Consider the following 25813-nt stretch of genomic DNA (forward strand, 5'->3'; position numbering starts at 1 on the left):
TCGTGTTTTTGCACCCAAAGTGAATAACCTCACATTTATCCACATTATACTGCATCTGCCATGCATTTGCCCACTCTCCTAACCTGTCCAAGTCATCCTGCAGCCTCTTAGCGTCTTCCTCACAGCTCACATCGCCACCCAGCTTAGTGTCATCTGCAAACTTGGAGATATTACACTCAATTCCATCATCTAAATCATTGATGTATATTGTAAATAGCTGGGGTCCAGCACTGAGCCCTGCGGCATCCCATTCACTGCCTGACATTCTGAAAAGGACCCGTTTATCCCGACTCTCTGCTTCCTGTCTGCCAAACAGTTCTCTATCCACGTCAGTACATTACCCCAGTACCATATGCTTTAATTTTGCACACCAATCTCTTGTGTGGGACCATGTTAAAAGCCTTTTGAAAGTCCAAATACACCACATCCACTGGTTCTCCCTTGTCCATTCTACTATTCGCATCCTCAAAAAATTCTAGAAAATTTGTCAAGCATGATTTCCTTTTCATAAATCCATGCTGACTTGGACCGATCCTGTTGCGCTTTCCAAATGTGCTGCTATTTCATCTTTAATAATTGGTTCCAACATTTTCCCCACTACTGATGTCAGGCTAACCGGTCTATAATTACCAACTTTCCCTCTCCCTCCCTTTTTAAAAAGTGCGGTTACATTAGCTACCCTCCAGTCCATTGGAACTGATCCAGAGTCGATAGACTGTTGGAAAATGATCACCAATGCATCCACTATTTCTAGGGCCACTTCCTTAAGTATTCTGGGATGCAGACTATCACTCCCTGGGGATTTATCGGCCTTCAATCCCATCAATTTCTCTAACACAATTTCCCGACTAATAAGAATTTCCTTCAGTTCCTCCTTCTCGCTAGACCCTCGGTCCCCTAGTATTTCCGGAAGGTTATTTGTGTCTTTCTTCGTGAAGACAGAACCAAAGTATTTGTTCAACCGGTCTGCCATTTCTTTGTTCCCCATTATAAATTCACCTGAATCTGACTGCAAGGGACCTACCTTTGTCTTCACTAATCTTTTTCTCTTCACATATCTGTACTGTGGAGGCTGGTCATTGAATATATTTAAGGTGGAGATAGACAGATTTTTGAGCGATAAGGGAGTAAAGGATTATGGGGAGTGGGGAGGCAAGTGGAGTTGAACCCATGATCAGATCAGCCATGATCTTATTGAATGGCGGAGCAGGCTTAAGGGGCCAGATGGGCTATTTCTGCCCCCTGGTTGTTGATCCCTCTGCTAAGGGGAAAAAAAAGATCCTTCCTATCCACTCTATCTAGCTCCCTTATAATTTTATTCTTCCTCCTCCTTCCCTTTTTAAAAACATTTTTTTGCTGATAGATAAATAGCTACTGGGCGTGGATGGATGGATGGATGGATGTGTGTGGGCGGAACCTTTCTCCTGCACCTCCAGCCAGTCAGCCTCCCTCCCACGAGCAGGCGGAGGCTTTTCTGATGCGGGCTGCACGTCGTCATTTCCTGTCCCCTCGGGCCGCGGGTACAGCCCATGGAGTGAGCTAGGGAGGGAGTGACTGAGCGAGGGCCTTGCCGCATTCATGCCCGCCCGCACATAGCTTTCCACTTGGTGAGTAGCCGCACTTGGCTTTCGTCACACGAAGCCGCCCGTTGCCATAAGTTTAAATCAGAAATGTACTTTGAAGAGTGGGCGGGGGTGTGTGTGGGGAGAGGGAGGTCGAGAGAGGAAAAAAAAAATCCGTGATCACTCAACCAAACCTGCTCGCTCGACAGTTTGATTGACGGCCGGGCCCGCCAATCGTACCGCCGTGTTTGGTGTGGTTGACCAATAGGCGCTGCGGGAGGGCGGGACGAGGGGCGATTGAGCAGGGTTGGTTGCGCTGTTCTTTTTTTTTGTCCCTTTTTTTTCAAAGGTTCTTTCCCAGCCTCAATCTCTGGAGCAATGGGCAGCCTGTCCTTCAGGAGCTGCTGCTGGCTGCCTACTCGAGGGAACCATGTGTGTGCACATCCTTTCTTTTTCATTGTCTAAAGTTGCCACGATAAACGGCGCACAAAAGAAACTGAAGAATTTTGGGAAGTTTTATTCTTGTAACTGATCACTCAGGTCGACTTTGACTTGCCCTCCCCAACCCTCTAATTTAGATAAGCAGCATTCAAATAGTTTTAAAAAAAAAAATTGCTAACCAGCATCAATGTATTTCTCTCCGATGCCAATTTGTCACCCACCACTATAATTCTGAAAGTGCCTTTATTTTTAAATGTGAGCCAGATAATTGTTTAGGTTCAGGTGCTGACCAGCAATGACTATTTGCAAAACAGGGCTAGAAAATCTATGAAAACATGCCATTTTGCTAAAAGCTTTGGTATTGAAGCTGCAAAGACCCTTTAAAAATATTTTTTTAATCATTCTTTGGTATGGGTGTTGCTGGCAAGGCCAGCATTTATTGCCCATCCCCAATTGCTCTTGCGAAAGTGGTGAGCCACCGCCTTGAACCACTGCAGTCTATGTGGTGAAGGTACTCCCACAGTGCTGTTCTGTAGGGAGTTTCAGGAATTTGACGCAGTTACTATTAAGGAAAGATATGTCCAAGTCAGGATGGTGCATAACTTGGAGGGGAGCCTAGAGGTGGTGGTGTTCCCATGTGCCTGCTGCCCTTGTCCTTCTAGATGGTGGAATTCATGAGATTGGTAGGTGCAGTCAAAGGCACCTTGGGGAGTTGATGCAGTGCATCTTATAGATAGAACACACTTGAGCCATGGTGGAGGGAATGAATTTTTGATGTGGTGGATGGGCTGAAGATTGAGCTGACTACTTTGTCCTGGATAGTGTCGAGCTTCTTGGTGTTCTTGCAGTTGACGTTCTTGTCAATTTCCTGTTTACATTTTGGAGTTACTGCCTGAGATGCGTAATGCGATGCTAAGGTTTATTTGGCTGCAAGAAGATATGTGTAGCGTGTGGATCTCAAACAGCCATTTTGAATATATATTTTAACATTCTGACATCCTTTTCATTTTCTTAATAAATGTTCTTGTTTGAGCAATTGAAATACATTGTTGCTAAACTCTAATGTATTTTGAAAAGTAAACCTAAGGTACAAGCAAATGGATCATGGTCTGTTAAATGTACTTGGGGATTCATGTTGAACTTCAACAAATTCTCCAGAGATTTACACTGCCAAATATCTGAATTTGGCTGTCATTTGTATATTCTTGGGCTATCTTGGTTCTTGAGCAGTGTGAGGAAAATGCATCATTTTTATAATGCAAAAAACAATCTAAACTAATCAATTTAATTAGATATCTGTAGTATTGGCATGAAATACATCCAGTGCAGAGATTCCCATGTGACCTAATATCGCTTACTGGTTCCTGAGTTATGTTTTTCCTTTAGTGATTTATTTAAAATGTGTTTGTCCCTATTTGTAGTGAGCTGATTGATTTTGATTAGAGTGATGGTAGAGGAACTACACTTGGTTTTCTGGGATGAGGGTGGGAAATCTGCCATGATTCTCCCGCTTGATTGTTGTTCCTGAACTTTGAACTTCGTGCATGTAGATGATGGGTGAGAGGAGAATCGCGCTTGGCTGTGATACTCTCTCTCGTTCATTAGTCTGCAAATGCTCAGTGAATAAGTGACTCCTCAGAGGGTACTTTCCATTTTTAGCCAAGGCATAGAATACAAGAGCATGGAGGTTATGCTTGAACTGTATAAAACACTAGTTAGGCCACAGCTAGAGTACTGCGTACAGTTCTGGCCACCACATTACAGGAAAGATGCGATTGCACTAGAGAAGGTACAGAGGAGATTTATCAGGATATTGCCAGGAATGGAGAATTTTAGTTGTGGGGAAAGATTGGATGGATTGGGATTGTTTTCTTTGGAACTGAGTAGGCTGAGGGTGGATTTAATTGCGATGTAAACAATTATGAGGGGCGTGGGTAGGAAGACCTATTTCCCTTAGCAGCGAGAGAGTTGACCAGAGGGCATAGATTTAAAGCAATTGGAAGGATTAAGAGGGGAGATGAGAATGTTATTGACCCAGAGGGTGGTGGAGGTCTGGAACTCACCGCCTGAAAGGGTGTTAGAGGCAGAAACGCTCATCACATTTACAAAGTACTTGGATATGCACTTGAAGTGCTGTAACCTACAGGGTTACGGACCAAGAGCCGGAAAGTGGGATCAGGCTGAATAGCTCTTTTTCAACCGGCACAGACATGATGGGCCGAATAGCCTCCTTCTGTGCAGTAAGTTTCTATATGATTTAGCCTGCAAATGCTCAGTGAATAGAGGCTCCTCAGAAGATGCTTGATAAAATCTGGAAACTAGCCCAGCATAAAGTCAACACTGTCAGGAGGGAAGTCAATTTCCTGCAATGATGTCTTTTTTTCAAAAGAGGAAGTTGAAAAAGAATTGGGAATGTTGGTTGACTGGATGCTCATCATGTTTGGTGTGAGGTTACACTAAAGTAAACAGGATTCTTGATTACAAAAATCAAAATGCTGCAGTTGCTCGAAATCAGAAATAAAAGCAGAAAACGCTGGCTACACTTAGCAGGTCAAGCAGCATCTGTGGAGAAAGGAAGGAAAGACTAACGTTTCAGGTATGTGACCCTTTGTCAGAAACGGATGCTGGGTTATATATCATTTGACTTGACTTAAAATCCCTACAAATCCTGTTGAAGTTTTACAGTGCTTAGATCTGGTTGTATAAGGGTTTTTCAGACTGCTGGAGGACAGAGGAGAGCCAGGAGGCTGATGCACGATCAGAAACAGTGAGGGTTCTTCAGCCACAAATTAATTCCAGGGGATCTTATCCCAGTATAGAAATTAATTGGACAGTGATGATATACCCAAAAGGATCACTTTCAGATATGCTGAATCAGCAAGATAAGAGTGCAGGATCAGATTTGTGAAAATATTGTTCAGAAAATATGTTTGATCAGTACATGTTGTGGGCTGCCAGGGAGGGGAGTTGTGGCCAGAACACTGGACTCTAAAGAAAAATTAGATGCTATAAATGATGGTAGGGTTAATATTTTTGAAGGATGAGCTCTCTCATTTGGACTGACTTTGATTATTGTTCACTTAAACCTCATGGAAAAAGCTATGCAAGATGTAGTTTGTAATTTTGAAATGGTGGATGTCCCTTTTCATTATCTCTTACATTGCTTCTATAATTGCAATGTTTTTGAGCCAAAGTTTTTCTAATATGTAAAGTAAAATTTGACCTAATTTTTCTTGGAAATGTCTATTGCAGATTTCTCAGAGCAGGCTCCGACTCTGCGATTGCATAATACATTTCTAGCGTTTGTCGGAAGTAAATCTGCTTGGTTCTGCTGTCCGCTCCCGTCCTCCCTCCATCCACAGGATGAGATAACCAGGTGTTCCTCGAGTTCCATGAATGCAGCCTTCCAACGAGCTTCTCTGAACTGTGTGGGCGCAGTGCAGTTCTGCAACTGGCCTCCAGGCACTGTGGGGATCGTTTTCACCTTCGCCGCACGGGCAGTAAACGAAAGGAACGAACCACCAGCTCCTCTTTGAACCAGCCCAATTTTTAGCTGAAATCAGTGGAAATGAGAATCGCAGCCTGATTTATCCACATCCTCACATTTTGAGCAACGTTGCTGGGTGGCAGTCAGGAACTGTTGGTTGCTTTTATCGCATCTGCCCTGGGGATCCTGAGACCAATTACAGGGGCTCCATTGTCACTCCAGCTAACTCTGCACAGATGAGGACTGGACCTTCCTGGCTACAAAACTCCCTACGAATGAGCTGAATCTGCCTCAGATGGCTTTAATCACCCTTGCTGGAGGCCAATTTAAAAGAGTTAATTGCACTATTAAAGCTGCCAGCTTATGCACATCTTTTCTTCAGGGTTTATGTCAGCATGTAGGAGACGCTGCTTTGAAATATGCTTAACTGTAGGGTCGTTTTTATTTTGAAGGTCTTCCATTCATGAAATTCTACATCAGCAACTTTCATTTATATAGTGCCTTTTTATGCAGAAAAATGTCCCTTGTATCAGTGTCATTTTCTAATGACCAGTATTAGAAATGCACAAAATGGAAACTTTTTTTGATTTAACATTTCTCTTGATCCATCTTTTTGGGGGATTTTGCTGCTTAAAGTGCTAGTGTGGCTCACTGAGCTGTGTTTCTTTCTGATTCATGTGATTAATGTCCGCATTATTTTAGGACTCGAACTGAGGCAAGAGGCCTGTTCTGTCAATGACTTTGTTCTTGAAATAGTGATATCACTTTCTCAGTAATTGTCGTATTATCATGACACTTTGTGAATTGAAGATTGATTTACTTGCCACATCTGTGGAGCTTGTTGCTCATACACTAGGTTTACTAGCTGTGTGGACACACCCAATGGAAATCGTACACACATTACTGTAAGCTGCCTTTTTTTGTTTTTAAATTTCATGCTCAAGAAGAGATGTTGCTGCTGAGAATAGAGCACTTTTCAGGCTGAGTGTCAGCGTAAACTGTTAGGACACGTGTGCATTGGGTTAGATTCCTGTACTTTGGTTTTGAGCTTTAGTCTCATTCTCTGAGCACCTTTGCGGCACCATGTTGAAAATTGTTTCTTGCACCAGCTCTCTACCCTTTGACAATAATGAAGCTTCAGTTCCAAACTAGAGGTAGTTTGTTCTGTAAACTCGTACCTGCAACGGTTGTGGCAACAAGAGCGGGTCAGAGGCTGGGTATTCTGCGGCGGATGTCTCGCCTCCTAAATCCCAAAACCTTTCCACCATCTTCAAGGCACAAGTCAGGAGTGTGATGGAATGCTCTCCACTTGCCTGGATGAGTGCAGCTCCAGCAACTCTCTCGAAGCTCGACACCATCCAGGACAAAGCAGCCTGCTTGATTGGCACCCCAGCCACTACCTTAAACATTCACTCTCTCCATCACCGACGTACCGTGGCTGCAGTGTGTACCATCTACAAGTTGCACTGCAGCAACTTTTTTGCTGCACTAATTAAGTCTTTTTCGGCAGCATCTCCCAAACCCATGACCTTGACCACCAAGTAGGACAAGGGCAGCAGGCGCATGGGAGCACCATCATCTGCAAGTTCCCTTCCAAGTCACACACCATCCTGACTTGGAAGTATATCGCCGTTCCTTCATTGTCGCTGGGTCAAAATCGTGGAACTCCCTCCCTAACAGCACTATGGGAGTACCTTCACCACACAAACTGTAGTGGTTCAAGAAGGCGGCTCACCACCACCACCACCTTAAGGGCAATTAGGGATGGGCAATAAATGCTGGCCTTTCAGAGACGACCACATCCCAGGAACAAATTAAAAAAAAAAGAGCTGAATTGAAATGACACAAACCATTAGCCTGGGCTAGATTCAGATTCAAGTCCCAAAGTTGAAAGGCTAGCTTGCTGCACAGCCCTATTGGGAGCTGAATTAATGAACTTTTGTTTGCATTTTCTATGCACACAGAATTGCTGGTTCTTTAGAACAGTCAGTCTCTGAATCCTGGTTCAGCATTATAGCTCTGTTCATACACTGCTGTCCACACATGCAGTAATAAATAAGCTGTTGTGCCAATCTGAATTTAGTATTCAGAGATTTGGCAAATAAGACTTAATTAGTGTGAACACAGTACAGTAATTAAAACAAAACTCCTGAATGAGTATCGTTTACAAGGTAATTGCATGTGATACACAATTTGCTTTTATTCAATGACTTGCATGTGATTCATGGATCAAGAGCATATACAGTGTTCTTTGTAGAAGGCTGCATTAAATTTTTAATAAAATTTTTCCTAGAAATCTCTGATATGCCACACCAATAAAATGACATTGGATCCCAATAATTTTTGTGTAGGAGTTTTAACCATTCCCGGTGCTCTTTCAGTGCATTGCTCAGTCTACCTTGTTTCTTTTATCACACGTGTCTGTAATAATGACTGATGTCAGTGTAGTATTGCTGTAGAAGCATTCCGTTTATAACTATTGCAGTGAAATTAACACCAGAATATATATTGCATCAATTAAAAATGTTTGTTTTTAAAGATTTAAAAAAATGTTGCTGCCAAAATATCGTTGACTATGCAACAAAGGAATGGATTGAGCATTGATTTTTTTTTTTCCTTCTGGGAATTGTGCTGCTTATCCTAAATTTAAAATATTTTACAGGTGAGCTTTTTGGACCTAAGCCAAGAGATTTGATTAAACCATCATGGTTGCCCATCCAAGATGTGCTAAAAAAACGTGTTTGGCATTTTCCCTTCATGCTTTCATCCATTCTCTTTCGTTCCCTGCTCCCCCAATCTAAATATATTGGGTCAGATTGCAGATGCATATTATTACTAAGATATCTAGTGACCACACTGTTGAAAGCCATGGAACTTGCTCCACGTGAGATCTATAGTTTAAATGTTGGGTGTCTCAGCATTGAATTTAGCTAATTAAAATAGCAAATGTCCATTACCTGTCACTCCACTTGGGGTGTTTCTACTTCTGAACAATGAGAACAGACTGGTACCATGTTGAACCAACTGCTACATGTTCTGTGGGTTAACTCACTACTTTTCCCCCCTCCTACCTTTTTTTTAAAAAAAAAGAAAGATTTGCATTTCTATAGCGCGTTTCACGACCACTGGACGTCTCATGCTTTACAGCCAATGAAATACTCTTGGAGTGTAGTCACTGTTGTAATGTAGGAAACTCAGCAGCCAATTTGCGGGCAGCAAGCTTCCACAAACAGCAATGTGATAATGACCAGATCATCTGTTTGTGATGTTGATTGCGGGACAAATATCAGCTAGGACACCGGGGGTAACTTCCCTGCTCTTCAAAATAGTGCCATGAGATCTTTTACGTCCCCTGCGAGAGCAGACGGGGCCTCAGTTTAACGTCTCATCCGAAAGAGCCTTGATTATGCCATCAAATGGCTCGGCTGAGACTGGGAGCTCTCGTTGTAGGGAATTTCAGATCATTCCTACATCTTGCTCGTCTGTAGTGCAGCTCCTTCCACTTCTAGCATGTTGCACCATTTAACTGTTGGAACTCAAATAAGTTACCGCCTTGTAATTCCCCAAGCAGTTTAATATACAGGTTGAACCTCCCTTATCCGGAACCACCCCTCGTCTAGAACCATCGGGTGGCACATGAGCAGAACTCCGACATGAACAAATTGACATCCTTCCTCGCTGCCAACTCCTGAATCGCTGGCTTGACCCCGCGATCCATCCACCGCCCCCCCCCCCCCTGCCACGATCTCTCTGCTGCACTCCCAGCCCCAAGCCAGCCAACCCCGATAACCCCTTGCTCAGTACCTGTACCATCCAATTTAACGTGACCGCCCCTTGTCTGGAAAAATCCCTTATCCAGAACAGGCCAGGATAAGGGAGGTTCAACCTGTATTACTAAATATGTCAACCAATGCCAGCTGCTTGTATTTTTCAGTTGTTGGATGGTGAAGCTTGCGGATGATTGGCTAATGTAGATGAGAATGATGTTGAACCTGAAGTTCTATAGTGTAACATGACTATTGTAGTATTGCTTTGGTAAAAGATACAAAATCAGTCTTTCATGATCCACTTCAGTAACTTCAATTTTTATCTTTACTACACTGGCACAAATGATATATTCACACTAAATCTTGCAATTTACCCACCACCAATTGATGTCCCAAACTGGGTTTGCTGTATCTCCAGTATTAATTTTAAGAACATTTTCTTTTTGAATAAAAGGTGATATGGGAATTAAAAATAAGCAGCTATTCAAAAGCTACTTATCATTAATTGGCATAAAGTGGGATGTACTGTTAATATTGTGAGCCTCGTGCCTATAATGCACCCATGTGGAGCCATTGTCCTTTTTTTAATTAGTATCTTCTGAGACCATTTACAATTGATGTCTATTACAAGATTCACTTAAATTATTCATGACAATGTTGTGGAAAAGGGACTTCCTGAAGCAGATTGAGCAGACTCTAGTTGTCTCATTTGTAGGCCCAATCCCACTAGAGGAACTTTCCAAAAGAGTGCATTTAATGTTTTTCAGGACCAGACTAATGTTGCTTTTGTTAGAGGACGAAATAAGTACAGGTTGTACCTCTCCAGTCTGGAAATATCCCTGGTCCGGCATCAGTCCTGGTGTGGGTGGCGTCCATTGGAGGAAAAAACATTGTGGCTCCATGTGTTAAATGTATGTGTGATGCATTTTGGATGACAAATCTTGACAGCCTTGCCCTGGCCAGTTGTAGGTTTTACACACTGGTGCTGTGGTTTGACATGCACTCCTCGCTGCCGAGGCCGCCCTCCTTGCCTGATTGGCGGTGGGCATGCGTGCTCAGAAGGCTGCGGCGCCGGCTCTCTCTCTCTCTCTCTCTCTCTCTCTCTCTGGTCTTGGGGCGGGGAGGTTGATTGTGTGTGTCTTGTGTCTTGGTGTGACAGCCGCTTCCACCAGTCAGGCTCTGCTCGTGGGTTACACATTGGTGCCGGGAGTAGGTCAGCGTCTCTCCTTGAATTATCCTCCACTTTATCTCCGATCTCTAGTTTATTTTGTGTATGTATGCAATTTTTTTTGAGGTGTTGGTGCTGATTGAGTTAAGCAGGCCGGGCAAGGGAAAGAAAAGGGCAGGCAGCTGACTGGGGTGCCAAAGCTGGGCCTGAGGATTTACAAAAACCGGAGTGATTCTGGATGACTAAATGCTGTGCAGTAGGTTTCTGCGCAACACATGCAGGTCATTGTCACCAGTTGACCTCCCGTGGTTCGTAAAATTCTCTGGTCCGGCACTTCTCTGGTCCCAAGGGTGCCGGACCAGAGAGGTCCAACTGTGCTTTGCTTTGAGTACCTTATGTCTCCCTTCTTCCCCCCCCCCCCCCTCCCCAAAACCTCCTAGGCAACTCTGCACTTTCTATTTGAACCATATTTACACCAGAATCCCAGAGTAAGCTCCCAACCTATTTCATCTGCTCTCAGGAATAGCAGTCAGTGTGAATGGATTATGATGTTCAGCGCTAAAGTTTCTTCACTGCCCTCCTGTCTTGCAAAGGAAGCTTAAATTATGAGGAATGGCGATCCATCTGCCCATTTTATAGTTTCTGTATGTGTTAACGCCTATTATGGTTCACATTTACACTCAAATGTCACTACTGTCATGACTGAGACTGAAAGCTTGAATAAATGTTTTAATTTTCAACTACATCATATTGACGTGCACAGCCTTGAGTTTTAAATCTGATTACTATTGAAAAATGAATGGCCTGGCTTAGAAGGGGAACTTTTTACCCAACAAATGTTGCCTACTCTAGTTTCAAATTTTAAATATATACAGGTGCATATTTTATATAAAGCTATTTTTTTTGGAAGATATATTTATAAAAATCAACAGAAGGCAATATGGACCATATTATTCCAAACCTCCATGGCTGCTGATCAGATTAGGGAACTTTTTTGGCTGAATGAAGAATATAGGAATAATGTGTTCTCGAGTGCTAAATTGGACATTTTTAGTTTAATGTGAGATGTCTCCCCAAGAAGAGCGGTGTCTGTACTACAGGACTGTAAGAACCAAGAAACCTAATGCTGCCCGGCAGTTCTGTTGCCTTCCTGACATTTGACCAGCGATACAACCAAAGAGCTTATGCTTGCGTTTTGCACTTTGGAGGAGTGGGCAGAGCACTGACCAGAACTTGCTGGTCTTTGGCAGTGTATTATTTGCTGATTGAAACAGTTGCCTGTCTCATCAATTTTTTAAAAATCATAAAATGGATGGTCTCCTGTACCAACAATTATTTTATTAAAAAAAAAAAGAAAGTGAAGGATGGGACTCTTGTCTTGATGGGTCTTGCACCATTCGCATTTTGTTCTTTTTGTCATGGGAATGACAAACCTAGGTACAACACTAGTGCCAAAGAAAGAAAGACTTGCATTTATATAGCATCTTTCACGACCACCGGACGTCTCAAAGCACTTTACAGCCAATGAAGTACTTTTGGAGTGTAGTCACTTGTAATGTGGGAAACGGGCAGCCAACTTGCGCACAGCAAACTCCCACAAGCAGCAATGTGATAATGTCCAGATAATGTTTTTGTTGTGTTGAATGAGGGATAAATATTGGCCAGGACATCAGGGATAACTCCCCTGCTCTTAGCAATAGTGCCATAGGATCTTTTGCGTCTACCTGAGAGGGCAGATGGCAAGACGACGGCAAGATGAAAGACGGCACCTCTGATAGTGTCTCACTCCCTCAGCACTGCACTGGAGTGTCAGCTAGATTTATGTGCTCAAGTTCCTGAAGTGGGGTATGAACCCACCACCTTCTGACTCGAGGCGAGTGTGCTACCTACTGAGCCACAGCTGACAGACTTCACAAATCAGTGTAGAGCTTCTGGTTTGAGGATGAAGTACTGTACCAGGCAGTGGCACATGGATCCAGAACGGAGATTCCCCACAGTATTGAGCTGCGGTCTGAGTCACGTCACTGGGTAAATGTCAGGCAGAAGTCTGAGATTTCTGGAGGAAGCCCTCAGCGAGGCTGGCTTTAGAGGAAGTTGGCCATTCCCACCTCTGGCCACAGTTGATGCATATTCTGTGGAAGTCCAGGGAAGAAGAAAAACACTTGGGGTGGAAATAGAGGGAATGGTTTACTCCAGCTTGTTAACTACCCCAGTAATTACAACTTTAAAACTGAAGAACAGTTGCTCTGATATATTGAACACACTTCTTATTTGGGTTTAGCATCTTTCCCATCTTCTGTCTTGTCCACGGTACAATTTAATAATACTGGAAATATCTTGATATTACACGAAACACGTGACAAATAATGGAATTCTAGACGGTCAGTTGAACTTTCCTAATTATTCCATCACATTCCCCAATTTCTACTGAAGGAAACATCTACAGAATTGCACACTCCATTGCAGAAGTGAAGAATTCTGTTTCACCAAAAGTAGGGTGGGAACTTCCTCTATCAGCCTCACTGATGACTCTTATTTTTTTTTTCCCTCTCCCTCCTGAACTGACAAGCCTTTGCCTGGCATTCCCCGACAGCGATGTGACCATGGCTCAGTACTGTGCGGGGACCATCAGTCCTCGATCCAAGTGCACTGCTGGGTACCCCACCCTCAAACCAAGAACTCTGCAACAGAAGTGCAGAACTCTTTTTTTTTACTGAAGCTGCTTATTACTACTGTGATGATCTTGCTACAGTGCACCAATAAAATACAAAAAAAAAATCACATGCTGGGAATCTGAAACAAAAGCAGGGTTGTGATCAGCTATAGGCAGAAAAGGTTGGTTGATGTATTGGGCAAAACTATTTGGATGTGTGTTGGGGAGGGGGTCTTAGCTGGTGAGGAGGGTTCTGCTTGAGATGTCAACTTGCTTTTTTTGGTCAGGATTTTCTCTTGCTTACAATATTTCATTACAACGCACCTCATGGCAAACTGTTTTATTGAGAACTAACTTTTTGCTATTTTTCAAAAACTAAAATGCACATTATACGGTCTTGTCTTGAATCAACTAATTTGTTATTGGTCACGTAGTCCTGTTCACATTGTTATCTCAAATTACCCATATCCTGTGAACCATATCTGTGTCCCATAACATCTGGGATGTAACTTGGGAGTTTGTAACCAGGGGAGTTGGTCCACATGATGTCAGTAAATATTACTGAGTGATGGGGTTTGCAGCTCAGCAAACTTTTTTTAAATTTGTTACAAAAACAGAGGAAAATAAGTTTTAAAGGATGTTGCCAACATACACCAAGGATTTGAGTTAAAATCAGCAAGGATGTAGTGGGAGAATGTTACAAGGGAGCTGATTGGAGCAATGGAGAAATTGGGCACAGTTACTGGGCAAAGTCATGATTGTAAGTAGGTATAGATCAGAACGTTGTCATTATAGGCTATAAAAATCTAGAGTGTACACTGAATTGTATGATGTGTGCCAGGGTTTTGTTTCCATCCATGCAGTTACGGGTGTGTGTGTGTGTCTAATATGGGAAGTTATTCCTAGGGGTTACCTAGCTCTTAAGTTTCCTGTTGCACAGTGCAATATGGTTTTGATATCCTGGGGATAGTTTACCTGATATATTAGTATTGCTAACAGTGGGAAACTTCATGGTATCAACTGATGGTAGTTTGCCTATTTTATTTTTGTAGAATCTCCATAGTTAATAAATAAAATGAACCATTTTCCTTTTTTTGTTCTGCTTGCTAATTTAAAATCTTACTAGAGATCAGTGTTAAGCTTGACAGCGAATCACTGCTATTTGATTCTTTTTTGAGTGAGTAGATGATGCAGTAAGTTAGCACTTTCACTTCTCGACTGGGCTTTGTCTTCAGACAGATGGAATGAAAGTCGATCCTTCATGAAACCCTATAGGAAGAGCAGAATGTGCTTGCACTAGCCTCTGCCCTTTTCACTTACAACACACAGCAGTTTTTGATGGAGTGCAGCAATTTTTGTAATTTTTTGTACTTTTGTATACCATTCAAAGATTGGAGTTAGATTGCTGATATAAAATTGGTGATCTTTGGGACAGGCAAATAACTTTTTTTTCTATGCGAATGAAGAATGCATATTAAAAATTATTTAAGAAGTGACACTGCTGTCTATTGATCTTTGACCTGAGTGCCATTTGTAGAGCGTTAGCATGATAACACTGCATAGGATCCTTGTGCACCATTGTCATGTGTAAAGCATTCCAAATTTCAGTTGAGAAATTACTTCATGAATTTTTGTATAATTGCAGTCTGAAAATTACTGACCCTGATTTGTACAGATAACGTTTCGTGAATTGTTTTTCAGTCTTGAACGGCAGCCCATTGTACAGACTTTTTCTTTATTTAAAAAAAAGTGTAATGGAAACTACATCCAATTTTAATTGGTTTAAATTTTGTTTGAAGGGAAAGACCTACAATGGTGGCGACGGTGGTGGTCATGCTGCCCGTGTCCTAACTCGTACCAAGTCCCGCGGCTGATATCTCTGCGCTCCTCCAAATCTGGCCTTTTGTGCAACCCCGATTTTCATCGCTCCACCGTTGGTGGCTGTGCCTTCATCTCCTTTTTATGACTCTCCTTAAAACGCAAGTTGCTGTTCCACAAAGATATATGATTTACTTGAAAAGCAATGGTAGAAATCACACACTGCTGAAACAAAATGTACAGAAGTACTTAGCTAATTGATGGTTTATGGTGTGGTGTGTGACATTGCAAGCAGTACTGTTGCAGGACTGCTAAATCATTTGTGATGACCTTGCTTCAGCCAGCTTGAAGTGTGGGATAGCATGCCAGCTTATTCTTTTAGTAGATTTTAGCATTCTGCTTGACCCAGAGTAGAGGTTTCATATCCTATTAATTGCCAAGACTGTTCACTTTCACCTATTATTGCTTGTCTGCACTCCTCTATCGCCCCACTGCAAGCAAAGCCTTACCCACACTTTCATCACCATTCGAAAAAAAGAACTTGCACTTATCTTGGGCCCAAGTTTCGAGCCGCGCCTAGAACGGCGCAGTCCCGACCTGGACGCCCGTTTTTCGCGCCACAAAGTGCGCCTAAAAAAAACCCCTCCAGATTCTCCACCTCCCTGCAGGTCCTCTGGCCCTTGGCGCAGTGCAGCAGGAGCTGTAGGGGGCGGAGCCAGGTCCCTGCACTGAAAGCAGTGCTGGGACCTCTGCACATGCGCGCTACAGTGGGCACGCAAGTGCAAGTCCAGGCACCCGAAACTGTGTGTGAGGGGCCCGAAGCACGCAGCCCCTAGCCCTGGCCGAATGGCCTCACTGGAGCTGCGTGAATAAGGCTCCTCCCACGGCCAGCTCCTGCTTCCTGACCTGACTCGACTCGACTCCCGCCCCCGGACTGGACCCGACACCCGCCCCCCCCCCCCGGGACCGGACACCCACTCCCCGCCTCCGGACCAGACCCGACACCCGCTCTCTTTTTCCCCCCCCCCCCCCCCGGACCCGACCTGACTTCCCTCCCCCCGAACCGAACCGACCTCGACCCAACGCCACCTACATGTAAATCTGGTGCTGGGGACGGGTCCTGCCCGAAGTCTCGGGCCCATTCAGCCTTCCCCCCCCCCCCCGAATCGCCCTTCCTTTCTTCCTCTTCCTCTTCCCTCCTGGAGGGCTCCCAGTGCTGCAGTCGGTAAGTAGAAAATGTTTTATTTATTTTATTAAAAACATTATTTCTTAATTTTTTTGATTGATTTATTGATGTATTTATTATTGATGATGGCTCTTTTATTTGTAAAACTGAAGTGTTTAATGTTTGTAATCTTCCCTTTAAACACACCCCCCCCGCCCCCCCCCTCCACCCCCACCATTCCCTACGTCTGATTTTCTGAAGTGTAGACAAGGTTTTTTCGAGCGTACAAAAATCTTCACTTACTCCATTCTACGTTAGTTTGGAGTAAGTTTTCACTGCCGAAACTTTGAAAACAGGTGTAAGTGGCCGGACACGCCCCCTTTTGAAGAAAAAATTCTGTTCCAAAGTGAAACTGTTCTAACTGACTAGAACTGGAGCAAACTAAATGACGAGAATTCCGATTTCTAAGATACTCCGTTCTACACCAGTAGCTCCTAAAAAATCAGGAGCAAATCATGTGGAAACTTGGGGCCATAGTGTCTTATTACATTTTCAGAGCAACCTAAATGCACTCCAGCATTGAATTACTATTTGAAATGTAATGTAATGCTGTTATATAGGCAAATGTGGCGGCTAATTTGCACACCGCAAAGTCCCACAAAAAAAAGTGAGGGAGTGAGCAGAATATCAGTTTTCTGGAAACTGCCATGGGATCTTTTATGTCCACCTGTACAAACCTCTCATCTGAACGATGGTGTCTCTGTCAATGCAGCGCTACTTATTAATGCACTGAAGTGTCAATTCAATAGTGTGGGGGCATAGCCCCATAATCTGCTGAATAGACTCCACATTCTGGAATTCACTGTCTAAGTATGTCTGTTTGTCTCCTCCCTGTAAGACCACCTCTGTGGGGAAGCTCGTGTTCACCGGCGTCCGTCTTTTGAATGAGATGTGAAACTGAGACCCTGTCTTCCCTCTTGAGTGGACGTAAAAGATCCCAGGACACTATTTCATAGAGTCAGGGGAGTTCTACCTTGTGTCTTGACCAATATTTATCCCTAGATCAACATCACTTTATAAAAAGAAAAAGATTATCTGGTTATTATCACATTGCAGTTTGTGGGAGCTGGCTGTGCACAAATTAGTTGCTACATTTTCTATATTACAACAGTGACTACACTTCAAAAGTATTTCAGTGGCTGTAAAACACTTTGCGACATCTTGACTTTGTGAAAGGTGCTATATAAATGCAATTTTTTTTTCTCAATCTTTCTCCCCCTCAAAATATTTTTGGGTCATTTTTGTCTGATTATGTGAAGCACCATGGGACGTTTCTCATTTTGAATGTGTTGCTGCTATGGTGCTGTGAACAGGTGTTCGTTCACCTTGCACAGTATAATGTGATCAGTATCTGTTGTACTTGGTACGCTTCCATCAGTTGCACTTTATAGTGCAGCATATGAAGAGCTTTCCATATACAGTCAAGACCTGTACTGCCATTCTATTTCGATGGTGTTTATTTTAGAGGGTGCGGTTGAAACGGCTCGTACTGTATATCAGGAAAAGGAGTGCCTTGTGACACTTCGGTCTGAAGATTGGGAAGGTTCAGGCTTTGTTGCAGGTAATGTAATTCTCTGCCTTTGCCCTCAAAATTCATTGTAGCACCAATTAAATGGTGCATTTTCAATGTTCCAGCATCCATATCTGGCAAACTGTTTTGCCACATTTACACTAAAGCAAACTTAGTGGAAGTACCAAGGACAAATGGTGTCTTTCACTAGCTAAGTTTGTTCCTATGGATACCTTGTATATTGTAATTTGTTCCAATGTAGGAGCAGTTTACAAATAAAGCTTTAACAGTGGTGTTTTCAGTAAGTTGGTACAGTATGACTTGTATGTGTTGCAAGATATGTTGAGGACAAATTTGCAGTAGGAACATTTGGTGGTTTTTGGTAATGTTTGCTTTGATTAAGGACCATATCCTGTTTGCATAGTGTTAATTGGAGCTCTCCAGCTGAGCTGCGATCACTTTTGCACTCAACTATGTTACCACCAAATATTTGTTGGAAATCTTTGATGGGAGAGGCAATAGAAACTAAAGGGTACAATTCTAAAGCTGGGTGCTGGAACAGAGACCTGGGGATATATGTGCACTTGAATGAAATCATTTGAAGGTGGCAGGGCAGGTTAAGAATACAGCTTAAAAAAGCACAAGGGATCATGGGCTTCATAAATTGAGGCACAAGAGTACGAAAACAAGGCAGTTATGTTGAACCTTTTATAAAGCACTGGTTTGGCCTCAATTGGAGTATTGTCTAATTCTGGGCACCACACAATGTGCCCAAGTTTCCACAGGATAAAAAACGGGTGCCCCTCTGAGCTGGGCGCCTGTTTTTCGCGCCTAAAATGGCGCCAGAAAAAAAACGCGCTATTCTCGAGCGCTTTGCAGCTCCTTGTCTGTTTGGCATGGCGCCCAGGGGGGCGGAGCCTACACTCGCGCCGATTTTGTAAGTGGGAGGGGGCGGGTACTATTTAAATTCGTTTTTTCCTACCGACAACGCTGCGCGTGCGCGTTGGAGCGTTCGCGCATGCTCAGTGTGGAAAAAAAACATTGGCACTCGGCCATTTTTGTAGTTCTTTGTAGCTGTTTAATTTTTAATTTTTTAAATAAAATCACATTGCCATCAGCACTGAGGCTACCCTTCTCACTGTCTCCTTCCCCTCCCTCCCCTTCCCTGCGCGGCAACAAGCCGCTGTCTCCTTCCCCCTCCCTCCATGGCAACAAGCCGCTGTCTCCTTCCCCTCCCTCCACGGCAACAAGCCGCTGTCTCCTTCCCCTCCTTCCCCTCCCTCCACGGCAACAAGCTGCTGTCTCCTTCCCCTCCCTCCCCTCCCCTGCGCGGCAACAAGCCGCTGTCTCCTTCCCCTCCCTCTCCTCCACAACAACAAACCGCTTTCTCCTTTCCCCCCCCCCCGCTCAGCGGCACGAACGGCTTTCTCCCCCCCCCCCCCCCGCTCAGCGGCACGAACGGTTGCAGAATTCTCCCTGGCTGAAGCACTTTCACACAGGTAGGAAGATGGTTTATTTAATCTTTTCTTTGCTTATAAATGTTTATTCAGATTGGATTTATTTGTATAAATAAGGATTTATTATAGAATTTAATGACTCCCCCCCCCCCCCCCCCCCACCTCGTTCTGGACGCCTAATTTGTAACCTGCGCCTGATTTTTTAATGTGTAGAACAGGTTTTATCAGTTCTACAAAAATCTTCACTTGCTCCTTTCTACTTTAGTTTGGAGTACGTTTTCACTGTGGAAACTTTCAAATCGGGCGTCAGTGGCTGGACGCACCCCTTTTGAAGAAAAAATTCTGTTCCAAAGTAGAACTGTTCTACCTGACTAGAACTGCAGAAAAAAAAATGTGGAGAATTGCGATTTCTAAGATAGTCCGTTCTCCACCAGTTGCTTCTAAAAATCAGGCGCAAATCATGTGGAAACTTGGGCCCATAGGAAGGATGTGATGGCCATAGAGAGGATGCAGAAGATTTACAAGAATGGTTCCAGGGATGAGGAACTTCAGTTACGTGGATGGACTGGAGAAGCTGGGTTGGTTCTCCTTGGAGCAGAGAAGGTTGAGAGGAGATTTGTTGAAAGTGTTCAAAATCATGAGCAATCTAAGTGTAGGTAGAAACTGTTCCCGTTGGCGGCAGGGTCGAGAATCAAAGGACATTGATTTTTAAGGTGATTGACAAAAGAACCAAAAGCGACATGAGGGAAAAACATTTTCACGCAGTGAGTGGTTAGGATCTGAAATGCACTGCCTGAAGGGTGGCGGAGGCAGATTCAATTGTGGCTTTCAGGAGGGAATTGGATAAGTACCTGAAGGAAATAATTTTGCAGGCCTCTGAAAGCAGTACTGTATCTGGAACCTGGCAGTCAGAATGAATGGCTCAAATTGCACATTGCAAAATACTTGATTACTCGGGCGGGCAGGATCTAATTACATGTTCCAGACAAACTGCTGGATGTGTCTTGTCCTCCAAATAAACCAATCAGATCTTTGATATTGCAAATCTACACAACCTTAATTCACCCTGACCGTGGCCAGTTTTGTGGGCGGGACCTGCTTTCAGCACAATGTTTTTTTTGTAAACCAGTGCAAGTGATCGTGGAAACTCAATTTGCGCTGAATGTAACTTGCGCTTTAAATTCCATGATCTTTTGCGCTAGTTTGGCCGATTTTCAGACACATTATGCTCGAAATACTAATGGTAACTCTACACCAAGACCTTTTTTTACATTTATAAAAATGAAGCCAGTGGCAAATATGCGGTTCATCTGCTACCAACTGTGCTTTAAAATCTAAGTGCTCCACTGGTAATGGAGGTTCATTTTTCCCATGAGTCCACAGATTGCTTTTGGCTGGCACAATACCAGATGCAAATGTAAGTGGGATAGATTGGCAGCAGAAAACTGCTCTTCTGAAATCTTTTAAATGCATCTCTCAGCCATTTGAATGCAATGGATTGTTTAATCATGAGACTTTTTGGTAAAATAGTGTATGCAATTGGTGCATTTGGAAAAAATTCAGAGGAAAGTCATAAACCTCCTAGGGTTTAAATTCTAAATTGAGACCTACAAATTGCAACTTTTGCACTAGAGAATAGGCCGAAGGGAAGTAGGGTCCAGGTTTTCAGAATGCTATACTTTTATTGGCAGCAGATATTGGCCTGAAAATTGCGGCCGCTCCGGGTGTGTACGATGTGCGCACGCACCTGAAGAGGCCTCGCAAATGCCGGTTCTCAGCACGTAATCGCGCATGCGTTGAGAACTGGCTTTTGCGATCGGTCAAAATTTTTGATAGATCACGCGCATCCCCGGGCGAAGGACATTCGCGGGTGGAGATTTGGGCTCTTTGCCCAACTCTTACCCAGCGAATGTCCTTCAAACTCTTGCAGGCGTATAGCCTATTTTTACCAGCGCAAGAGTTTTAAAACCTAGAAAAATTAAGTGTTACTTTTATATTAAAAACCCTGTATGTAGGTAAGTTTATTTTTATCACTTAAAACATTTTTAATTTCAAAAATTAAATGTTTCTCAAACATTTAATTTAATGCAATTTCTATTTTTTTTTAAAAGTGAAGTTTTTTCAAATTTGTTTTATTTGATTTTAGGGCTATTCTCATAGTTATGGTAGCTTGGAGCTCCCATTACCATGAATGAGAATACAGAGTACTACATTGTGATTGGTGGTCCAGGCCTATGTGATCCCAGGACATGATCCTGCACATTGGACTGTGCAACTAGGCCTTGGAGTGCAATTTGATATTTCCCTGGGACCACCAGGTATTTTCGTTTATAAAAAAAATAATTTTGGTCGGTGGCTTCTGCCCGCAGGAAGCCTGACTGCAATTTTCGGGCTAATAAGTCTAGAATAAATATTTTCCCCCGTGGATGGTAGATTAGTGATATAGACCTATTCAACCCACCTAATGTTACATTTAACTTGTTTTATAGAAAATTGGATAAATACTTGCTTGGGACCTAGATTGAAGGTTGTAAGGATAAATCCAAGTACTGGTGGTCAAGCACTGTTCTGGTTTCTCTGTTGCTGAGACTCTGGAAATGTCATTTGCAGAATATAAGCAGTCAGGGTTGAATAATGTAACACTAGATTAATATCTTGGAGTTTTGCTTGGTTACCTCCTGAAGGTCAGGTAATAAATTTCTCTCACTGCTGGATGAGTCAAACTTTGGGAAAACTGAAGCCATTGTCTTTGGACCCCGCTCCAAGCTCTATAGCTTTGCCACAGATTCCATCCAGTCCCTGGCTACTATCTCCGGTTGAGCAATCTTGATGCCCTCATTTGACCCGAACAGGTTTTTTCCAATCCAATATCCCCTCCATCACCAGACCACCTACTTCCAAATCGGTAACATCACCTTTCTCCTCCCTTTTCCTCAGCCCACCTGCTGTGGAAACCCTCATCCATGCCCTTGTAAATTTGACAATTCTAATCCTCTCCTGGTCGGTCTCCTATTCTTCACCCTCTAAAGTTCAGCTCATCCAAACTGCTGCTGCTTGTACCCGATTCCGCACCAAGTCCAACATCCATCACCCCTGTGCTCCCTGATCTACATTATCCCCTGGTTCTCCAACACCACAAATGTAAAAGTTGTGTCCTTGATCAAATTCCTTGATGGCCTCACCCCTTCCTATTTCTCTCTCTTTCTCCAGCCCTACAATCTTTTAAGTACTCTGTGCTCTACCAATTCTTGCCTCTTGTATATCCCAAAATCCCTTTGCTCCATCATTGGTCATACTTGGACGTCTAGGTCCTAAGTTTTGGAATTCCCTCCCTACACCCCTCTGCCTCTGCTCCACCATCGCTTCTTCCTTAAAACCCACCTCTTGGACCAAGCTTTTAGTCACCCGTCCTAATGGGTTTGGCTCAGTGTCCATTTTAGTCTGACTATGCTTTTGAAGTGCCTTGGATCATTTTAATACTTTAAAGGTGAAATTTTAAATGCAATGTCATTGTTGCATTGTTTATGGTGAACATAAAAGATCACACGTCCCTGTTCAAAGAGGAACGGAGTGTTCTCCCTAGCTGACATTCATCTCTACCAAAACAGATTAACTGATCAGGTTGTCTGATTTGTTATTTGTGAGGTCTTGCTGTGTGCAGAAGCTGGATGTTACATTTGCCTACAGCGCAATTGCGACTACACTTCAAAAGCAATGAATTCCCCGTGAAGTACTTCAGGTGTCATGAAGTCTTGAAAGATGTTATGTAAATGCAAATTCTTTGTTATTAGTGACTATTTGAGTTGCGAAATGCATATTGTGGCTGTACTTGATCAAAACTGCTTGTGTTCTGTTATGATTAAACCGTGCAAACATTGGGATTATTTGCTTGAGTGTTGTGATATTATTTGCAAAGAACATATTTTTTCCTACGTTTGAGCTTTACTTGCTCATCAATCATAGTCCCCACCCAAGTGCCCTATCCAGGGAAAGGTTGAAGCAATAGCAAGTTGAATCTATACTACTTCTGACTGAACGCTACAGGGATTATTACATGGAAATGTTATACCCTGTGTTAATTGTGAAAGAGGCTGAATAATATGTTTGGCATTAAAATGACTTTCCTATATCATAGAATCATAGAATTACAGCACAGTAGGAGGCCATCTTGCCCCATTGTGTCCATGCCGGCCGACTAACAGCTAACCAGCCTAATCCCACTTTCCAACTCTTGGTCCGTAGCCCTGTAGATTGCAGTACTTGAAGTGCATATCCAAGTATTTTTTAAATGTGGTGAGGGTTTCAGCTTCTACCACGCTTTCAGGCAGAGTTCCAGACCCCTACTACCCTTTTTGGGTGAAGAAATTTCCCCTCGTATCTACTCTGACCTCTCCACAAATACTTTAAATCTATGTCCCCTGGTTGTTCCCTTTGCCAAGGGAAACGGGTCCTTCCTATCTGCGCTATCCAGGCCCCTCATAATTTTATACACCTCAATCAGGTCTCCCCTTAGCCTCCTCTGTTCCAAAGAAAAAAAATCCAGCATCTCCAATCTTTCCTCATAGCCAAAATTCTCCAGTCCAGGCAACATTCTTGTAAGTCTCCCCTGCACCCTTTCCTGTGCAGTCACCTCTTTCCTGTAATGTGGTGACCAGAACTGCACACAGTACTCCAGCTGCGACCTAACCAGTGTTTTATATAGTTCAAGCATAACCTCCTTGTTCGAGTATTCCATGCCTCGACTAATAAAGGGAATTATTCCGTATGCCTTTTTAACCACCTTATCTACCTGGCCTGCTACCTTCAGGGATCTGTGGGCCTGCACTCCAAGGTCCCTTTGTTCCTCTACACTTGTCAGTGTCGTAACATTTAATGTTTATTCCCTTACCTTGTTAGACCTCCACAAATGCATTACCTCACATTTATCCAGATTAAATTCCATTTGCCACTGTTCCGCCCACCTGACCACTACATTGATATCTTCCTGCAGTCCGCAGCATTCTTCTTCATTATCAACCACAGTCTATTTTAGTGTCATGTGCATACTTCTTAATCATGCCCCCAACATTCAAGTCCAAGTCATTGATATATACCACAAAAAGCAAGGGACCCAGTACTTAGCCCTGTGGAACCCCACTGGATACAGCCTTCCAGTCACACAAACATCCATCAACTGATTTAATTTTAAAAATTGGAGTCAAGTCAAATTTAGAGTCACTCAGTAAAACTATTGCATTTAAAATTTCTACGCTGTAGTATTTGGTTGTAATTTGAAACTTGAGTGTCTCTTAAAGGTAGAATTTGTATTTTTGTTTGGGGACACAAAAAAGCAAAAGTTTTGGAAAATGTACTAATTTTCAGTGTTGTGCACAAAGTGCATGCTTTGTCACTTCTACTTTGTCCGAGAACCTGCCAGTCGTCCAGGACCAGATTGAGGTTCATGGTACCGGAAATTGTTCAGATTTGTATTTAGAAATTTAGTTTTTCTCACTTTCAAATCAGTTCTGACTCACACTGGCAATGATTAATCTGGGATTGTGATTTTTCTTTTAACTACTCACGACCGCGACAAAATGATCTTTCAGATTTTTTTTGCATTGTTCTGACTCGTCAGTGATTTTGTCCAACTCATTTATTTGTACCAGTTTTTTTCCTGTAATGTGGACGTCTGTCAATAAGTTGTGAGTCTGGCAATTTCACTTGGAGCCAGTCTACTACAAAAACTTGCATTTTATATAGCATTCCTCGCTTCTGAAAGACATCTCAACACTTCACAAGCAGAGTTCCTAAAGTATACTCTACTCTAACTTGCTGTTTCTTCCAACTATTCCCTCATCAACATAGATTTAGATTTTTTTTCCATTCGTGCGATGTGGTCATCGCTGGCAAGGCCAGAATTTATTGCTAATTGCCCTTCAGAAGGTGAGCTGCCGCCTTGAACTGCTGCAGTCTGTGTGGTGAAGGTGTTCTCTGTGCTGTTGGGGAGGGGAATTCCAGCATGTTGACCCAGCGACTATGAAGGAACAGCAACATACTTTCAAGTCAGGGTGATGTGTGACTTGGTGGGGAAATTGAAGGTGGTATTCCCAAGCGTCTGCTGCCCTTGTCCTTCTAGATGGTAGAGGTTGTGTGTTTGGGAGGTGCTATGGAATGGAAAGGGTTTCTGGTTGGGTGATCTGTATGATTTTATTTTTATCCTAAGAAATTATCTTGCTTTTTCTCCCACCGCCACCCACTCCCCATGCAGTTTTATGCACGCTGACACTAAAGCACAGTAGTGATGTTGCCATTCACATTTGGAGCAAGAATGCTATTTTATTATATTGTGATTAACATAAGCATTTCAATTAATTAACTATTTTGAATAACCTAAATGTTTCAAAGTGTATTTCGTACATGCTGCTATGTACTACATTCAATTGCGTTGAATGTATTGTACATTAATTGTAAAGAAAATGCACAGATGTCCTATTGTATAGTGATGTGCCAGCATTCAAAGCTTGCTTGTTTGTACAGTGGATGTGTTTATAGTGCCTATTTGATAAATGACTAGAGCCCCAAACCGGATCTCTAGATTGCTTTAGTTGTGGTCATGAGAGCTTACTAAATCTTGGAGTACTTTCACAGCTGAATCAAGGGAGTTCTGGATCAGTTCTTCTATACATATTCGAAGAAATTACATTTACAGCCCTACTTAAACTTTCATATATTTTATGATGCAAGGT

The 25813-nt window shown here is 42.9% G+C and overlaps 1 protein-coding gene across 4 annotated transcripts in view; it reads left to right on the top strand.

The window, feature by feature from the left end:
- The first annotated feature begins 1471 nt into the window (after nucleotides 1–1471).
- Nucleotides 1472–25813, top strand: part of ralba (v-ral simian leukemia viral oncogene homolog Ba (ras related)) — a 63220-nt gene continuing 38878 nt past the window's right edge. For 2 of the 4 annotated variants that reach the window (XM_070875284.1, XM_070875285.1), the window contains exon 1: nucleotides 1472–1607. The gene's annotated coding sequence lies outside the window, so the exon portion shown is untranslated. Of the gene's footprint in view, nucleotides 1608–2675; nucleotides 2687–17648; nucleotides 17683–25813 lie in introns of those variants that run through there. The other 2 variants (XM_070875287.1, XM_070875286.1) reach the window with 2 other exon arrangements.

Source organism: Pristiophorus japonicus, chromosome 3 (genome assembly GCF_044704955.1).
Source record: "Pristiophorus japonicus isolate sPriJap1 chromosome 3, sPriJap1.hap1, whole genome shotgun sequence".
Lineage (NCBI taxonomy): Eukaryota > Metazoa > Chordata > Chondrichthyes > Pristiophoridae > Pristiophorus > Pristiophorus japonicus.